This window comes from Lactuca virosa, chromosome 4 (genome assembly GCF_052849685.1).
Source record: "Lactuca virosa cultivar CGN04683 chromosome 4, Lactuca_virosa_CGN04683_v6, whole genome shotgun sequence".
In the NCBI taxonomy this organism is placed as follows: Eukaryota; Viridiplantae; Streptophyta; class Magnoliopsida; order Asterales; family Asteraceae; genus Lactuca; species Lactuca virosa.
This window is the reverse complement of record NC_136429.1, coordinates 402,650,029-402,668,355: the sequence shown is the minus strand read 5'-3', so window position 1 is coordinate 402,668,355 and position 18,327 is coordinate 402,650,029. Positions and strand designations below refer to the sequence as shown.

General features: G+C 39.5%; 1 pseudogene; it reads right to left on the bottom strand.

Moving 5' to 3' along the window:
* Nucleotides 1-2,822: 2,822 nt before the first annotated feature.
* Nucleotides 2,823-4,067, bottom strand: LOC145106485 (uncharacterized; annotated as a pseudogene).
* Nucleotides 4,068-18,327: the final 14,260 nt, after the last annotated feature.

The following is an 18,327-nucleotide window of genomic DNA, read 5'->3' as shown; positions in this document are numbered from 1 at the left end:
AAATAGTACAAAAGATACCTTTCCAACTGCTTCAAGAGCCTTAAACAATTAAAGAACCACGACATCAAATTACATGTTAGCAGAAAATGGCAACTTACTGAAAATGACAACACACAAAAACACACACACTCACATAGGTTTTACGCTTTGGAACTCCTAATTAAACTTTTCTTCTTAAAACTAACAGTTTTACTAAATAAACTAATAACTTTATTAATAGGTTCCATAATTACATTATCGATTGAGACAGTAGAGGATATGGTATCCACTTTGTTTTTCAGTGGTCACTCCTCCTCATTGACGATAAAGAACCAATAATTTCTAGATCTCTAATTCTCTAGTTCAACCTCTGATTATTGTGATTTCATTTCTTTAATGTAACACCTTCATCAATTAACGGATTACACTTGAATGTTGTTATTCATATGAACGCTTTCCATATAGAACTACAGCCCCTTCATCATTATTTGATAATCGATTCCTGATGATGCAACAAATCTCTTTTATATAACCAGATCAAATCATTAGCATCTGACCTTCTATTTGACAATAAAATTCTCAATCTCAGATCATCCTTTGTCATTTAAAATTGTTTAAAAATGACTTTTGGTTATTATAATCGTCTCAAAGGAGTTTTTCTTCTTGCTCAGGCAGGCTTTCAGGTCGTTTTGTTTCCAACTAATTTTTTTTCTCTGCAACTACAAAATCAAAATCGTAATCACAGTTGGATAAACTCCACACTCAATAGAAGAAAAAACATATATAGACTTTTAGTTATTACCTATGGTGACCTATTGAACATAAAACACCTACATCGTGAACAGGTTATTCAAAAACCGAAATCAATATAAACCAAAATTGGAAATCGTAAATCTAGAAAACAAAATAGACATGAAGTGCAATTACTAATTATTTACCCGGTTACGTACATATATACCCTTTTAGGTTTAGGAAGAAGTAAGGTGAATAGGGTTAAGCGGTGATTAAGCAGGTGTCAAGTGTACGTCAACCACATGAATAGTGTTCAACAATAATTTAGATGAATGAACATTAGGCTCAGCAAAGAATTTATGTCTAATTATAATCCAATATCAACCACACGCATAACATAAATACATTTGTCTAAGACTTTTATTTTATCTTCTAGAACGGCGTCTATGTTTATTTCTTAGTTTCTTACACCAGGCCAAGAACTTCCTCCACCATTTTTCTCTTCGCACGAAGCCTCCATCTTCACCAGCCCCACCGCCACCAATACCAGCCCCAGCACCACCGTTACCACCACTATAGAGAGGCTCAAAAGGACTGTTATGAAAATAACGAAGTCTACTACTTGTGTCCCTTCCGAGCAATGGTACTTCTGCAAGGTCTTCATCAAAATATTGGTTATAATGAAAGATATTGCTTTCTGGGAAGTCGCCCAACATATAATTCACCACCCACAACCAGGTTTACGTTTTTCTTATTTCTTGCTTCTTGCTCCGCCTTCGTCTTGGATGGTTTTTGTTTATTTTACCCATTTATTGCCACAGATATATATTATTTTGAGAGGGGAACACTCCGCGTAGTACCGACGACTTTATGACCTTCTATAGATTAATACTTGCAAATTGTTGGCGCTTTCCTCATAAGTTATATATTCGATTGTTATACGTCTTTCAAGGAATAGTACTGAAGCTTTCCTCACAAATTATTCAACCTTCTATAGATTAATACTTGCAAATAAATAAAAATTATTTAAACATTAACCGGTCACTTGCCAAATCAAGGTTCTAGAGATCGTACTTTAGTATGATTATATTTTACAACTATGAACTATTTTATTTGGTATTAGTTGTAATTTACATTAAAAGTTAATAATATAACAGATCCATATATAATAAAGATTTGCACAGAAACATCAAATCTCAAATCCTATAACATAATTAAATTATTTTTGTGATTTGATTTTCCTAAACATAGATACCAAAATGATCAAAACGTAAATAACCGAATTAAAGGACACTGGATTTATAGTGGAAAAATCCAAAACGGAAAAGAGCCACTTGAAGAATTAAATCAATGATGTTGAAGAAATTAAAAGGGTTGATTAAAATATGAATAATATTAATAATATGAGATGATTATCTAACACCCTATTTATAATAAATAAAAGATTAGTACTAAAACTTTTAGACCCTGTTCCCGAGTTCATCTTAACGAGAGAAATGAAAGGAAATGGGTGGAAATGAGAAGAAAATAAAAGAAATTGGTGTTCCCGAGTTTCATTAAAGGAAGAATTTTCCCTCCTAATTTTCCTTTCGATTTGGAAGGATTTGGAAAGAAAGAACAAAATGATTCATTTTCCTTCTACTTCTCTCCAACTCGGGAACACAAAAGATAATTTTGTTTTCCTTTCCTTTCTCTTCTTTTCTCTATTGACTTTCTTTTCTTTTATCTTTTTTTCTTTTGTTAAACTCGGGAACGAGGCGTAGGGAGGAGGGAGTCATTCTCTCTCAACTCACTCAACCTACTACCACATCAGTTTTTTTCTATTCTCTCACTTCCATCTTTTCCAACCCACAACACATGGAAATTATATCTTTCAACCCACTCAACCCACTTGCCACATCATTTAATTAAATTAAAAAATATAAAATAAAATAAAATATAGCATTTTTTATTTAAAAATAAATATTTGCTAATTCAAAAAAAATCTAAAATAATATTAAAAATAACATTAATTAAAAAACCACACTACAAATAGAAAAAATACACGATAATTAAAAAAACACTTCAAAAAGAAAAAATAATTAAAATCCTAAAACGATAATTAAAATTAACTAGTTATCCAGAGTGGGAATGTAGACATGTTCAATGTGATCGGTAAGATCAGATCGAAGCTGGTGGTGGGTTTCATCATTGCGCAATTCATGTATGATTTCTAGGTCTTCGACTTCGTCATTGGGGGGGTCGGGCTGATGCACGGGAGATATCACAGCACCCTTATCTTTCAGTATCATATTGTGTAGTATAATACAAGAATACATTATGTTTTTTGTTTTCTTCACCGTCATAGCCCGTGCCGGCATTTTTAATATGTCCCACCATCCTTTAAGGACCCCAAACGCACGTTCAACGTCCTTTCTTGCTGATTCTTGTGCCGCCTTGAACCGTTTCTTTTTTTCGGTTATTGGATGTGGATATGCCTTCACGAATACAGCCCATGTTGCATATATTCCATCGGCAAAATAGTAACCATGCTTGTAGTGTTCACCATTCAGATCAAATGAGCAATCAGGTCATGTTCCATGATATTTCTCAGCAAACAATGGTGATTGGTAGAGGACGTTCAAATCATTGTTCGAACCAGCTACACCATAGAATGCATGCCAAAACCATAAATCTTGTGATGTCACTACTTCTAGTATCATTGTTGGATACTGATGGTCACCCCTCATGTATTGGCCTCTCAATTCTGTTGGACAATTCCTCCAATTCCAATGTGTGCAGTCAATGCTACCAAGCATTCCAGGGAATCCATGTCTAGCTTCATGTGCTTCATACAATTTTTGAATGTCAGTGGATGTTGGACGGCGTAAATATTCAGCCTTATACATTTGGACAACACTATAGCAAAAGTTTTCTAGAGCTTCACGAGAAGTTCTTTCTGACATATTTGGATACTCATCTAATGAGTCTGGGTTATAACCCTTTGCTAATTGACGTATTGCTGAGGTGCATTTTTGTAGCCCACTGAAACTTCTCTGATTTGTTGCATCCCATGTTGTTTGAAAATATGGATAATTCATCTCCAAGTCACCAACAAGTTGCATAAACAAACCTTTGCTCATACGGAACCTTCTGCGGAATAGATCGTGGCCATATGTTGAATCATCCGCAAAGTAATGTCGGATCGGTAGTTGTTCAGCCTCTAAACGATCTCTTTGGATTGTGTTTCTTCTTTGATTGTTACTTGAGCTAACATTATTCTGGAGAAGAAGTTGTGCATTACGAGATAATGCAGGTAACAAATTATTGTTGATAAGTTCATCCTCAGATGATGAACTATCGTTGTTACCATCCATTACTATTTTGCGAACGTTTGGATTCATTTTGAAAGAGAGAGAAATGATAGAGAGAAAATGAAACAAGCATATATATAGAGATAATGAAACAAGCATTCATATATATAGATAGTAAAACAAGAGAATCTTAAGAAAAAGAAAAAGAAAAAGAAAATAAATAATAATAATAATACAGAAAAAGATTCTCCAGTCAAATGATGTCGACATTCTGAACTTCACGGGTTCTACAACTCCCAACCATATTTAGTTTCAATATGTCATTTCCTTTCAAGAACCGTGCTCAAAATAGCTCCAGTCAAATGATCATGCGGTCGTAGAAAATACTCCATATCTTGGTTCTCTATCTCCCGCTCCAACAATTGAGCTTTCAGTGCTTCATTAGCTTCGAAAATGCGTAATTTTTGTTCCCGGTACCATTGTCTCTGTTCCGCATATGTGTTGGTTGTAGTGTTGATGTTGGCAATATGGTTGACAAGATGAAACATTTCATTTTGTGTTGACGATACTGATGCTGCTTTTTTTCCTTTTCTTTTTCTTTGAGGCGGTGAGTCTTCAACATTAAACGGTTGTTGTTGTTGGGGGAATCCAGGAGGATACTGTGCATCGGAAGATGTTGTGTGGGCGTTAGAAGAAGATGTTTTAGTTCGTTTTGAAGAAGGAGGCGGGGAGTCTTCACCAGCTTTTGTAACCAACGCCCATTTCGCGTGGTCTTTCAACCACTCCCAAGCTTTTTGATGAGGAAAGGTTTTCTGATTAATAGTACTCTGATACTCGCTTAGTGAGGCTTTTAAAATATCAGCCTCAGATCTCCCGCTAGCCACACTGTTCATCCTACGGTTATAGATGCAGTTGAAAACGTTACATTTCTTTTGTAGGTCTTTCCATTTTGAGTTTACTTGGTGTCGTGTCCGATCCGAACCTCCAATTTGAACATTAAAATGCGCTAGAACCCGATCCCAAAATGCATCGAACCGTTGTTGGTTTCCACGATGTTTATCTTGAGAACAATCGACATATGCCCTAGCCAAAGCCAACTCTTCGCGTTCCACCCATTTCTTTGACTTGTGGCGGTTTGTAAAGGTGCGTTTTTTTCTCAACAACAGGTCGCAACTCCTTGCTAGTTTCTTATTCATTTCTTTTGGGAACCAGATCGTCACTAGAACTCTCAGATTCTACGTTCTGAGAATCACGGAACTAGAAATGCTCGGGTTGGGAAGATTGGAATTGAGTTTCTGGAACCCTTTGAGAAAACTGATTACATGGATTATAACTCAGATTTTCCTCTGAAAGCGTAAATGTGTTGTAAGATTGTTGCACCAGGTAATATTGTTGTGGATAGTTTTGGTTTTGTTGGTAGTTTTGGCTTTGTTGGTAATTTTGGTATAGTTGATAGTTTGGATTTGGGTTATGAAAGGTTGGAGAAGAAAATGGAATATTTTGACTTTAACCGCCTTGCGTGGATTTGCGTCTTTGGTTAGAACCGGGTTGTTTACCTTTGCCTCGGGAATCCATTGAAGGTAACTAGAGGAATTGAACCAATTTGTATAATATTTCCAGACAAATCACACTACAAATAAGTAAATTTTGTATTCATCATAAACTTATAAAAAGAAAGTAAAAAAATAAATAAATAAATAAATAAAATAAATACTCACGGGTTGGTGAATATTGTTCAAAAGCTAGTCACATGCAATAAATTAAATTAAAGTTGGTACGAATCTTGCATGCAGTGAATAGTCAAAGAAAAGGTTGAATAGTCAACGAAAAGTTAAGGCATTAATTCACGGGTTGGTGAACCCGATAGAAACAAACAATTCATCCAAACCGCTAAACCAGATTAACAAGAAGTCGTTTGCCGGCGGTACCGGGGGTACCGCCCTAACCCATTTTCAAACTTTGAAATGACTCCGTGAGCCCTAATAGGTATGGAGTAAACTACATCAATAAAAAAATGCTAGACATCAATTTCTTGAGCACCAAGTTTGGAAAGGTTCGGAGCATAATCAACAAACTCCGTCTTGAGAAAAAACTAATATTTAGCAACCTAACCTTCAATCATCGAGTAAAATGAAAAATATATAGTGTTTAAAAGTCTCTAAAGACTTAATTTGAATACCAACCAAATCAGAACAAGTTCAAATTTGGCGGAGGGAACCAGCTTGTCATCATGTCGTCTAGGTTGTCATTGGAGTCAAACTTTGTCACTTTGATATTATCTTGGGCAATGACATCTTTGATGTACTGGTTTCGTATGACAATCTGCTTTGTATGCTAACATCGAATCTTTTGTGGGCATATAGCACATTGATTGTCACAATAGTTGTAGTGTATGAGAAATCACCACATAACTTATTGTACAACCCTCTAAGCCAAGTAGTCTCTTTACATGCTTCTGACATAACCATGTACTCAGGTTCTGTAGTAGAAAAAATATGGCAGATTAAAGTGTAGACTTCCAACTCATGGCACAATCACCAATAGTTAAAACATAACACATGAGTGATCTCCGTTTGTTGAGATCGCCTACATAATCTGAACTGATGTATAACCAGAATCTTGGTTTTCCAAACTTTAAAAAGACCTTATATGTACCTTTAAGGTATTGTAAGATCCATTGGATAGCTTTCCACTGTTGTTTTCCAATGTTATCCATAAAATTATTTACAACACTCAAAGCATGTGTTTGTGGAAAAGGTTTATAAGAAAGCCGAAACTGGCCAACAAATGGTGTACTTACCAGTTTGGCATTTTGCATGTTGAATCGGTGTAGAACTTTGTTGATGTAGTTATTTTGGCGTAAGTATAAATTTTTATGGATCGATCCCTTCATATTTCCATACCGATTTTTTTATTTGCATCACCCAAATATTTCATCTCGAACTCCCTTCTAAGTTGTTTTTTAGTTTAGTGATGGCAGTCTTGTCTTTTGCAGCTATAAGCATATCATCAACATAAAGTAGTAAGTAGATAGGATGCTCTTTATCAAATTTTAGGTAACACGTGAATCATAATATGATCTTTCTAAAGTCTTAAGACATCATTAAGTTATCAAAATTCTTCTACCATTTTCGGGATGATTGCTTTAAGCCATAAAGCGATTCCTTCAACCGACACACCAACGCTTCTTTCCTAGTAATAGAAAACCCATTAGGTTGCTCTGTGTAAACTTTTTCATCCAAACCACCGTAAGAAATCGGTCTTTACATCAAGTTGTTGAAGCTCCAAATCATGCATTTCACTAATGCTAAGTAAAATATTGATGGACTATGCTTGACAAGGGGAGAAAACACATTTGTAAAATCTATATTGGGTATTTAGCTATAATCTTTTTTATGATGAGTTGGCCTTTCAATCTGGCATCCTCCATTTTTCTTGTACACCCATTTGCACCTAATTAGCTTCTTTTCCACGGGTAGGTCTGTAATACCTCTTGTCGGGTGGTTTTAAAACATCTATTTAAAAACACATTTTTGGATTTTAAAATCAAAAGTTTCAGAGTTCATAACAGTTGCGGAAAATATAACGGTCACAAATATTTCAAGAGGTTTAGTTTTTTTTAATGTAAGGTGATAATAGGTATCATAACAAGGTCCAAGTTTACTACAAATCTTGGTCTTCTAAAATGTCATGCATCTCTATTTCCTCGAATTCTTCAATCTGAACACACATCAAAATACATAGACAAGGAATTTACCTAGCGAGTTACCAGAGGTTGATTCATTTGATGAGATTTTGGGAAGCTAAAAATGATCTTTTTTTATAAAATAATTTATACGACAAACATAATCATTTAAAATAACTAATTTATCTTAAGACCATTTTGTCACACCCCCGGCCGGCGACGGAAACACCGGGTCGTGCGACGTTTGGGACTTGGTAAACAGTTATTAAATGCATTGAACAATACACAGAGTTATATAATAAAACATTACTTTTTATTTATTATATTATAGGGGTTACATAATTGTCTTAGATACCGGTACAATACGAATACAAAGTAAATAATCAAAGAACAAATGCTTCCAACTTCTCTCTTGATGATTTCCGCAAAACTCTTTCCATTTCTAGTACCCATTATCCTAAGAATACATGTGGTTGTGAAATGTCAACATAATGTTGGTGAGTTCACATGTTTTTATGCTTTTTAAAATGTTTACTATATTTTTTACGGTCTAATAGTTTATAAATACTATTATTTTCCTTGAATCGCTTCATTGAGTTTGTGTATAGTGTGACTACTTCTTAGGTTTTCCCTTTTGAGTAATTATGTTAGGTAATGCTTGAACAATGTTACAATGAGTTCCTATAATCGAGTTTATGACTGTTGAACTCTCCGAGACGACGCTTCATCGGACGTCGCCAATGTTTAGAAAGTTATGTCTGTTGTGACTCGACTATCAAGGTTGTAGCTAACAACCGCATGTAGGGGTGTCAGCCCCGTATAGATCTATACATACATCTCCCGCTCACTTAAGATTTAACGATTATAAGTCAAGGTTAGCTAAAAATTATTTAGCTAAAGGATGAATAACATCTCATTTAACAACTACTTTGTGTAGTCGTGTCATGTACTTTGTTTTTTCTTGTTACGTCGGTTATACTTATTATTACTATTATTATTATTATTATTATTATTATTATTGTAGTATAGTTTATTCCAATAGGGTATTCAGGTATAGAGTATTAATGTTATCCCGAAAGTTGGCCAGGGTAACGACTAGGTATAATGTTTTTCCTAGAGTGTTGACCAAAATAACGACTAGGTACGATGGTTTATCAAAAGTTGGTCAGGGTAATGACTAGGTACGAGGTTATCCTCAAAAGTGTGCTAGTATAACGACTAGGCATAATATTATCCTTAAAATTTTGGTAGGGTATCTACCATGCATAATATCATCCTAATGTTTCTAGGTATAATTACGTCACAAATACTATATATAGTTAGCGATAATTATGAAATTAACAATGTATTATTACAACATGTATTCCCTCCCCCCCCCCCCCCCGCCCCTATAAAGCATTTGAAAATCTAAAAGTGGGGTCGTAAGCTATCCCTTGAAGCGTGCTCTGTATACCTGGGGCGTGGTGTCGGATCTTCGGGAGCTAGGGAACCGCTCGGTAGGTAAGACGGCTCGAAAATCGAGAGGGAATGGGAGATTGAGGTGTGCAGAAATTGGCTGTCGCACCTTTCTATTTATAGAAGGTTTTGAGGTGTGTGCATGGCTCAATCAGGGAGCTGCCACATGTCATCCTATCGTTACGCCACGTCATTTGTATCCTTACGAATCGGGGCATCAGAACATGTGCCGCGCGGACATGCGTGTGTGGCGCAAAATGGTTTTCTAAATTTCGTATCTCCCGCATACGAGCTTCGTTTTTGACATTCTTTATATCCAGGCGAAGGTCTCGATGTGTACTAAAACTCTTCTTTTGGTTGTTCTGGCTAATTCCAACTTTGTTTCTCACCTATATTTTTATACTTGCGATGATCTTACAAAAATCATAACTCTCTCATATGGGATCCGTTTTCGGCATTTTACGTCTCAAAATTCTTATCTCAAGGAGTATTATGATTCTCCTTTTGATGATATTAGCTAAAAGTCAGTCGTTCTCATCGTACCTTTTTACGTTGCAACTTGTAACGTCCTATTTTCACAATAAAAAGTTTTCATTTTTATTTAGGGAAAACTTCCTGATTATAAATCCATTTTAAGAAAAACCATTTGTTCCAAAATACATTTATCGAAAATCAGAGTAATAAAATAAACGCGGAATCTACAATTCTGCTGATGAGTGTGTAAAGTCACGCCTTATCCTTCCCACGATCCCTGATAGAACCTGAAAACATAAACAACTGGGTAAGCACAATGCTTAGTGAGTTCCCCAAAAATACCGCACACAACACAACATATACAAGCATGCATATTGGGCCCACAATCATCAGACTGGATTGCCCCAAGTATGTTGGCCTGCCGCCTCAACCCAACCTGCTCTTCCCGAGCCTCCGTGCCTACGACTTACAGCCAACCCGCACCTGGTATCTTGGTCTACAACACACAGCATGACAGCCTCAACCTCATCCACCACCATATGTCGACATATAAACAATCAATGATCAAGTAGGCATATAATACCAGTAATTAACAATCATAAAGCTCACTACCGCCTACTAGACATCTCACCGCACACTACTCCACTACCTGCTAATCTCTATCGAATACATAGCCACAAGTAACCTGAAGTGAGATAGTCACTCAAACAGATGATCCTACTCTAGAGCCACAACCAAACAAGGAACAGGCAAGAGAGCCTAGATCAAAAGCTCTCAGGCTATCCTACATGACTACATATTTCCCCTAGGGCACTCCACTAGACGATAACCAACCTACTGATACTCTAACCAGCATGTTACTACTACTGCGTACTAACGTATAGGGATATATATATATATATATATATATATATATATAAATCTTGCAGATCACCATAGCACAACACATCCTATACACAAGGATACATAATCAACTCTCCAAGGAATGTGTAACCATATATACCCATATGTGAGATAGACACTCGGACAGATGATCCTACTCTAGAGCCACAACCAAACAAGGAACATGCAAGAAAGCCTAGATCAAGAGTCCTCATTTTATCCTATGTGACTACATACAATCCCTAGGGAATCCCAGTACCAAATGATAACCAAAACTAGTGGGACGGCATTGGTTCCTTCGACCCACGGGTACGGTGAGGAAAACTCACCTGAATCGAAGAATCCAGAAACGTTGCAATGTGATCCTCTTTCTGTATTGCTTGCTCCCACGAGCCCTCTATCACCAAAATATGGAAGAACCTTAATCAACAACCTAAATCCTCTAGTTTGACACTAAGCCAAACTGGTCAAAAGTCAACAGTTAATCTTGGTTAAAGTCAACGCCACATCGTGGCCCTCCATGGCCACATCGTAGGAGCACCATGACAAGTCAGTCACGATTTTTGACTTCACTACGCCATGGCTACCCTTCACCACGTCGTGGCCGCTAGAAAATTACCATTCCTCTCATTGAGAGCTTAATCCTTTCTGATCTATGCTCATACTTCCATATCTATTTTTCCATACTGACTTAATGGATAAAGTATCCAACTTTATCGACTAGGACTCTATTTCAAGACTATATATAGCATTAAAAGTCCATTAGGTCCTTAATTAGGCTATAACATGAAGATGAACACAAAATACACCAAGCATGGTACTTTTTCACAATCAACAGAAGTCCAAGGACCTAGATAAGCCACCAAACATTCTAGAGTTTTTCAAACTCCAAGAACATCCAAGAAAAGGGACAAAACCACCCGAATATGACCTATAACTTGAATCTAGAAGAAAAGGTGTCAATGTATGAGCTTTATACCTTCCACAAGTCAGAAATCTGAATAGAATGTTGGATCCAACTTGCTTCTTGTTTCCCTTGCTTCCTTGTGAACCTCCTTCTTCCAAATCTTTACCAAAAATCCAAGAACAAGGCTCAAAATTGATGAAATAGACTCTAAAGCATGCATGGAGGCTAGGGTTTCGAGATGGGGAGGTGGAGGTTGAAGAAGATAACCTAGAAAGAGAGTTAAGGTGTTTATATATGAGGGAAACCCTAAAAATCCCATATTTGAGTTGCAGCGGCTACCACGGTATTGCTACTTTATGCCACGTCATGTCACCTCCAAAACACGAGTTTTCATTAACTCTCACGCCACGTCGTGGGCATCCATGAATCACGTTATGGCAGAGGTTTTTATCCAAAAACCTTATTTTGATTCCATAAGTCTTGGTCAACCTTCTTCGGGAAAGGGGTGTTACAGTTCTCCTCCACTTAAATTAGATTTCGTCCTCGAAATCAGTCCTCGAAGTTTCCTTTCAAACACCCTTTAAGCCCCTTGTGGGTCATTTGAACCCGACTTCTCCAACACAGACTACTATTACAACCCAAACCAGTTGGTCCAAATATGTTAGTTGGGTCCAGCCCAGCCCACTAGCTGGCTAGCTTCTAGATAGCTTCTATATGGTGTCTTTTCATTTCATGTCCTTTAGATTGCTTGTCCCTTTGTATTACATGTCTGTTTGTATTCCAAGGAGTCCTATAAAAAGGGACCTTCCCCCTCTCATTTGTAGCCACGAAATTTAGAGTGCAATCAATATAAGTTCCCAACATTTTTCGATTTGCAAGTGTTGCCAGCCAACCTCTCGTAATAATTCTGACTTACTTGGCTGTCTTTGATAGCAAGATTGCCAACGTCGCACGGGTCTGAAATCGACTCCATGACAGGTGGTATCAGAGCAAAGGATTTCTCCTGTTGCAACACGATGGCAGGCGAAGAATCTGTTATTACCCCCGAAAACCTTGACGAATGAGGCAGGGAAGCTGAGAAGACGAAGACCAAGAGGTCAAAATCCCGAAGCAAATCCAGGCCTCCCCCTATTCCGTCCAGCAGCTCTGTTGAATCCGTTGAGACCCGCGTTGCTGGCCTGGAGTCCCTCATCGAAGGCATGGAGGTTCAGATCACTGATATGTATGAAAAAGATTGAGGAGCTGACTGTAGAGAATGCTGAGATGGCACAAGCTGCCAAGATTATGATCAATGATGTGACTATCGAGTTCAAACAAGAACTTGGAGCCATGTCTGAAGAGTTGTTGGCCCACAAGAAATCTGTAGGAGATGAAATTCGTGCTATCCGAGAAGAAATGGAAGTACTGAAGCGAGAAGCCAAGAAACGACCCTTGATGATGGGGAAACTCGGAAGCCATGGTGCTAGTCCTAACATCAAAGTTCCCAAACCTGACGTGTATAATGGGACTCGAAATGCTTCCATGGTTGAAATTTCCTGTTCGGATTGGAGCAATACTTTGATGCGAGCGGCGTACTCGATGATGCCGCGAAGATCGAGAATGCCCCGGCATTACTGCGTGAGTCCGCCCAACTTTGGTGGAGGAGGAAGTACATGGAACGAGAGAAGGGAAACTGCACCATCGACACTTGTGCTCAATTTAAAATGGAGCTGAGAAAGCATTTTGTCCCAGACAATGCCACTGAGGAAGCTATGGGGAAACTGAGACGGCTACGCCAATGAGGCACAACTGCCGACTACATCAAAGAGTTCACTACAATTATGCTGGAAATCAAGGAGCTGTCGGATAGGGACGCCTTATTCTACTTTAAAGATGGGTTACGTGATTGGGCTAAAGCTGAACTAAATCGGAGGAATGTCCAGACCTTAGATGAAGCTATATCGATGGCGGAATCACTGCTAGATTATAAACCCCCACAAAGGAACCCCCCCTGCTACAAAGATAGGAGGAGACAAGAATGCCCCAAGAAAGTTTGAAGAACGACGGACAGATAGGCCAAAGTTTGACAATCAATTCATGTATGACCCCTCGAAAGCTCCTAGCAAACCATGTTTCATCTGTGACGGACCTCACTGAACACGGGATTGCCCCAATCGGAGAGCTATGAATGCATTGGTGGCAGATATGGTGAACAAAGGCCAGGGTGAGACTGAAACACAAGAAGAATTGGGCGCAATAAGGCACCTGGCAGCCTTAACAAAGCTCCTATCGAAAGAAACTGATGAAGAGAAAGGCCTTCAATTCGTGGATGTATTGATCAACGGAAAGGAGTCAGTAGCCCTTGTGGACACTGGAGCATCCCATAACTTCCTGGATGCAAAAGAGGCAGAAAGACTTGGCATCCGTTGTCTTCCAGGAAGTGCCACAATCAAAGCTGTCAACTCGGGGGCTAAGAAGATTTTGGGCACGGCTACGGTTAAGGTGCGTATTGATAATTGGATAGTTGATCTAACTTTTACCATTGCCCCAATGGATGATTTTAGGGTTGTTTTGGGCATGTCCTTCTTCCGGAAAGCTCATATATTCCCAATCCCCTCTGTAAGCTCACTCATTTTCCTTGATGAGGACCTCATCCAAGTAACATAGTTGAAAGGGGCCAAAGAGATCACCCCCTTGTTGTCAGCTTACAGTTTAAGAAAGGAACAAAAGAATGTGTGTGTTATGTTGCAGCGATTCGGGAAAAATTAGAGGAATGTGAGGGTTGCCCTTCAAGAGACTTGCCAATGATGATCTAAGATGTCTTGGAGGAATACAAAGATGTGATGCCTGCAGAACTACCAAAACGGTTGCCTCCACGAAGAGAAATAGACCACAAGATTAAGCTGGAACTCGGAGCAAAACCCCCTACAATGGGCCCCTACCGGATGGCCCCTCCGGAATTGGAAAAACTTCGGACGCAGCTCAAAGAACTCTTGGATGCAGGTTATATCCAAACCCTCAAAAGCTCCTTTCACGGCATCGATCCAATTCCAGAAAAAGGAAGATGGTTTCCTTCGAATGTGCATAGACTACCGCGCCCTAAACAAAGTCACTGTGAAGAATCGCTACCCCATTCCCGTGATAGCCGACCTTTTTGATCAAATGAGTAGCGCAAGATTCTTTTCAAAACTAGACCTTCGGTCGGGATATTATCAGCTTCGTATACCTGAAGGGGACGAACCAAAAATTGATTGCATTACGAGGTATGGATCGTTCGAATTTCTTGTCATGACCTTTGGTCTAACCAACGCTCCAGCGACCTTCTGTACTCTGATGAACAAACTCTTTCAGCCCTTCTTGGATTGATTTGTGGTTGTTTATCTTGATGACATAGTAGTTTACATCAAGACCATTGAGGAACATCAGCAACACCTAAAACGGGTGCTGCAGGTTTTGCGGGAGAATGATCTATATGTCAAGCTGGAGAAATGTTCCTTTGCACAACAAGAAGTAGACTTGCTTGGTCACCGCATTCGGGAAGGAAAGACGATGATGGATCTCGCAAAAATAAAGACCATATAAGAGTGGAAACCCCCGACAAATATACCTGAACTACGCTCCTTTCTCGGTCTAGTAAACTACTATCGGAAATTTATCCAAGGGTACTCTGCCATAGCAGCCCCTTTAACAGAATTGTTGAAGAAGAATAGGGCATGGAACTGGACCGAGGAGTATGAAGGCGCCTTTAAGAAATTGAAGGCAGTCGTGATGCAAGAACCTGTCATGAAATGACCCGATTATACTGTCCCTTACGAAGTCTATACTGATGTTTCTGATTTTGCTATAGGCGGTGTGTTGATGCAGGAAGGACACCCTGTCGCATATGAAAGTCGAAAGTTAAATGAAACGGAGAGGCGCTACACGGTCCAAGAGAAAGAGATGATCGTTGTCATACATTGCTTACGCACCTGGAGACACTACCTGCTAGGGAGTAGGTTTGTGATCATGACCGACAACATCGCCACAAGCTACTTCCAAACGCAAAAACGCTTGATCTCGAAACAGGCCCGATGACAAGATTTCCTAACAGAATTTGATTACGACCTTATGTACAAACCGGGGAAGACAAATGTTGTTGCTGATGCCCTTATTCGGAAAGCAGAATTGGCAGGAATCTCGTCGACTGAACCCCCAGCAAGCCTACTTGAACAGTTGAAAGAAGGAATGAATCATGACCCGATCGCAAGCAATTTGGTGAAATTGGCGAAAGAAGGAAAGACTCGAAGGTTTTGGCTAGATGATAGGTTGATATACACTGTGGGGAATCGAATATACGTGCCTGTGTGGAAGAACTTGCGTCGTGCAATTATCAAAGAATGTCATGACTCATTGTGCGTTGGTCACCCCGGGATGCATCGGACCCTTGCCCTTGTCCAACAGCGCCATTATTGGCCACACATGCAGGATGACATTGAAGTGTATGTGAAAACATGTCTTGTTTGCCAACAAGACAAAGGGGAGAAAAAACGACCTGCATGGCTCTTGGAACCTCTTCCGATTGCTGAAAGACCTTGGGCAGCGTGTCCATGGATTTCATAGTCACTCTTCCAAAATCAGAAGGATTCGGAGCAACAATGGTGGTAGTGGATCGGTTCAGCAAATATACAACCTTTATTCCGGTCACAGCAGAATGCAAAGTTGAAGAAGTGGCTTGGGCATTCTTTAAGAATGTAGTGAAGCTTTGGGGGATTCCGCGCAGTATCATCCTCGATCGTGATCCACGATTTACAGGGAAATTCTGGCGGGAATTGTTTAAACTCTTGGGGAAAGACCTGAACTTCTCAACCAGCTTTCACCCCCAAAGTGATGGCCAAACCGAACGTGTAAATGCCTTGTTAGAATTGTACCTCAGGCATTATGTGAGTGCCCACCAAAGAGACTGGTCAAAGTTGTTGGATGTCGCTCAATTCTCCTTTAATCTGCAGAAAAACGAATCTATCGGAAGAGGCCCATTTGAGATCGTGACCAGACAGCAGCCTATTACTCCTGATGCGTTAACGGCCCCTTATTCATGGAATAACCCATCGGCATTCAAGTTTGCAAAAGAGTGGCATGAAGAAGATGACAAAACTCGAGCTTGTATCGACAAGGATAGAAAGAAAATGAAAAAATGGGCTGACACAAAATGAAGACACATTGAATTTCCAGTCAGAGACTTGGCCATGCTGAAACTCCTGCCAAATTAAATTAAAGCGTTGAGATCACTACATATGAGCCTCATCCGGAAGTATGAAGGGACGTTCCCTATTGTCAAGAAGAATGGATTGGCTGCCTACCAACTAGAACTACCATCACGACTGAAAATACACCCGATAGTGCATGTGAGCTTGTTGAAACGGTATCATGGAGACGAAGAAGATCTAGATCGAAATGTATCAAAGAGAGCCCCGACTACAATTACAACACAATTTAACAAAGATGTAGACTGCATTTTGGCTGATCGAGTAATTCGCAAACGAGGAGTTCCAAGCAGCAAATAATACTTAGTCCGATGGAAAGGCGAGGATGAAGGCGAGACGAGCTGGGAACAAGAGGACGCTTTGTGGATATTCAGAGATATGATATGAAGTTATGAAGAAGGCACGACGGGGACGTCGTGAAATCGAGTGGGGGAGGGTGTTACGGCCCAAACCAGTTGGTGCATATATGTTAGTTGGGTCCAACCCAACCCACTAGCTGGCTGGCTTCTAGATAGCTTCTAGATGATGTCTTTTCATTTCCAGTACTTTAGATTGCTTATCCCTTTGTATTACATGTATGATTGTATTCTAGGGAGGCCTATAAAAAGGGCCTTTCCCCCTTCTCATTTGTAGCCACGAAATTTAGAGTGCAATCAATATAAGTTCCCAACATTCTTCGATTTGCAAGTGTTGCCAGCCAACCTCTCGTAATAATTCCGACTTACTTGGCTGTCTTTGATAGCAAGATTGACAAGGTCGCATGGGTCTGAAATCGACTCTGTGACACTAAGATCACTTGAACGCCAACACCTGCAATCGTTGACACTGAAGGTTTCGAATCCAGGCTCATGAGCCAATTTGAGTAGAGACCCCAGTGGTCTGAAATACAACTATTACGACATCTCTTGAACAGTCGAACACTTCCCGTCACCTCTGCCGACTTTAATGAGAAACAAGCAAATTGACGAACAACAATTCCAATCAACATTCTTAAACCACAAGAGAGAATCCACTTCTCAGTCCAGGACCTGCATAACCTTCAGGTAAACTGAACCACCCCATTTGTCACCCATGCTAACCAAAACTCTCAAACCTGATACGTCCAAAATCTCCTGGCCTTGCGCTGCTCAACGAATCACTGACACATCAATGAGAAATCCTTACAAAACCCAGCAGACATGGCTAATCCACCCTTTCCTATCAACTATGCTGACTGAAAATCTGTAGATTTGATCGGTCCCAGACCTTCTTGGCCTAACGTCGTCAAGCTAATCCCCACATATAATTGCACCAACACGAAAGGAACCAAGTGATTACATATTAAACTAGACCATGCTCCTACTCGGCTCTAACAGCCCTGCTCAGCTATCCACTAACAACACTCGGCTTACCACTGCTCCGCTAACCACGAACATCACTCGGGTTTACCCCTGATCCACTAACCAATAACAACACTTGACCCCAACAAAACTTAAATGACCCTACCATGCCTTTGGGTCGTGACTCAGACTTCCAAACCCCAATCAAACAAGAACAGACAAGGAATCCCTCATCACAACCCTTAACCTGGGCGCCTAACACCCTAAAGTCTAAAACATGAGACACCCTACAGATTACTATCACAACTAAAACTAAGACAACTCGAAGGGAAATACCACGACTGACGATGAATCCTACGCGGAATTCAGAAGATTAGCAACT